This window comes from Arachis hypogaea, chromosome 19 (assembly GCF_003086295.3).
Source record: "Arachis hypogaea cultivar Tifrunner chromosome 19, arahy.Tifrunner.gnm2.J5K5, whole genome shotgun sequence".
Taxonomy (NCBI): domain Eukaryota; kingdom Viridiplantae; phylum Streptophyta; class Magnoliopsida; order Fabales; family Fabaceae; genus Arachis; species Arachis hypogaea.
In genome coordinates, this window is record NC_092054.1 from 60,483,069 (window position 1) to 60,485,379 (window position 2,311).

Sequence of the window (2,311 nt, forward strand, 5' to 3'; positions counted from 1 at the left end):
AAAGGAAAATAGAAATTTAACATAGAATAGTAACGATTAGGTTGCCTCCCAACAAGCGCTTCTTTAATGTCAATAGCTTGACAGTGGCTCTCATGGACCCTTACAGATGTTCAGAGCAATGTTGGAACCTCCCAACACCAAACTTAGAGTTTGAATGTGGGGGTTCAACACCAAACTTAAAGTTTGGTTGTGGCCTCCCAACACTAAACTTAGAGTTTGATTGTGGGGGCTCTGTTTGACTCTGTATTGAGAGAAGCTCTTCATGCTTCCTCTCCATGGTGACAGAGGGATATCCATGAGCTTTAAACACAAGGGAATCTCCATTCACTTGAATGATCAATTCTCCTCTGTCAACATCAATCACAGCTTTTGCTGTGGCTAGGAAGGGTCTGCCAAGGATGATGGATTCATCTATACACTTCCCAGTCTCTAGGACTATGAAATCAGCAGGGATGTAATGGTCTTCAACCTTTACCAAGACATCCTTTACAAGTCCATAAGCCTGTTTCTTTGAATTGTCTGCCATCTCTAGTGAGATTCTTGCAGCTTGTACCTCAATGATCCCTAGCTTCTCCATTACAGAGAGAAGCATAAGGTTTATGCTTGACCCTAGGTCACACAGAGCCTTTTCAAAGGTCATGGTGCCTATGGTACAAGGGATTGAGAACTTTCCAGGGTCCTGTCTCTTTCGAGGTAATTTCTGCCTAGTCAAGTCATCCAGTTCTTTGATGAGCAATGGAGGTTCATCCTCCCAAGTCTCATTACCAAACAACTTGGCATTTAGCTTCATGATTGCTCCAGGGTACTTAGCAACTTGCTCTTCAGTAACATCTTCATCCTCTTCAGAGGAAGAATACTCATCAGAGCTCATGAATGGAAAAAGTAAATTCAATGGAATCTCTATGGTCTCAGTGTGAGCCTCAAATTCCTATGGTTCCTCATTAGGGAACTCTATGGAGGTCAGTGGGCGTCTATTGAAGTCTTCCTCAGTGGGAATCACTGCCTCTTCCTCCTCTTCATGTTCGGCCATGTGGGATGTTGTTATGGCCTTGCACTCTCTTTTTGGATTCTCTTCTGTATTGCTTGGGAGAGTACTAGGAGGGAGTTCAGTAATTTTCTTACTCAGCTGACCCAATTGTGCCTCCAAATTTCTAATGGAGAACCTTGTTTCAGTCATGAAACTTTGAGTGGTTTTGATTAGATCAGAGACAATGGTTGTTAAGTCAGAGGGGTTTTGCTTAGAATTCTCTGTCTGTTGCTGAGAAGATGATGGAAAAGGCTTGCTATTGGTAAACCTATTTCTTCCACCATTATTGTTGCTGAAACCTTGTTGAGGTCTCTGTTGATCCTTTCATGAGAGATTTGGATGATTTCTCCATGAAGGATTATAGGTGTTTCCATAGGGTTCTCCCATGTAATTCACCTCTTCCATTGCTGGGTTCTCAGGATCATAAGCTTCTTCTTCAGAGGAAGCTTCCTTAGTACTGCCTGTTGCTGCTTGCATTTCAGACAGACTCTGAGAAATCATATTGACTTGTTGGGTCAATATTTTATTCTGAGCCAATATGGCATTCAGAGTATCAATCTCAAGAACTCCTTTCTTCTGAGTTGTCCCATTATTCACAGGATTACTTTCAGAAGTATACATAAATTGGTTATTTGCCACCATTTCAATGAGTTCTTGAGCTTCTGTAGGCGTCTTCTTCAGATGAAGAGATCCTCCAGCAGAGCTATCCAATGACATCTTGGATAGTTCAGACAGGCCATCATAGAAGATTCCTATGATGCTCCATTCTGAAAGCATGTCAGAAGGGCACCTTCTGATCAATTGCTTGTATCTCTCCCAAGCTTCATAGAGGGACTCACCATCCTTCTGTCTAAAGGTTTGGACTTCCACTCTAAGCTTACTCAATTTTTGAGGTGGAAAGAACTTTGCCATGAAGGCATTGACTAGCTTTTCCCAAGAGTTCAGGCTTTCTTTAGGTTGTGAATCCAACCATGTCCTAGCTCTGTCTCTTACAGCAAAAGGAAAAAGCATAAGTCTGTAGACTTCAGGGTCAACCCCATTGGTCTTGACAGTGTCACAGATTTGTAAGAACCCAGCTAAAAACTGATGAGGATCTTCCAATGGAAGTCCATGAAACTTGCAATTCTGTTACATTAGAGAAATTAATTGAGGCTTAAGCTCAAAGTTGTTGGCTCCAATGGCAGGGATTGAGATGCTTCTCCTATAGAAGTTAGGAGTAAGTGCAGTAAAGTCATTACCTTCCTTGCATTGTTGGCATTATTGTTGTTTTCGGCTGCCATGGTT

General features: G+C 42.0%; 1 non-coding gene across 1 annotated transcript; it reads left to right on the forward strand.

Moving 5' to 3' along the window:
* The first annotated feature begins 1,798 nt into the window (after nt 1–1,798).
* On the forward strand, nt 1,799–1,906 carry LOC112782100 (small nucleolar RNA R71). The gene has a single exon (XR_003192839.1). It is a non-coding gene; the product is annotated as a small nucleolar RNA R71 (small nucleolar RNA).
* Nucleotides 1,907–2,311: the final 405 nt, after the last annotated feature.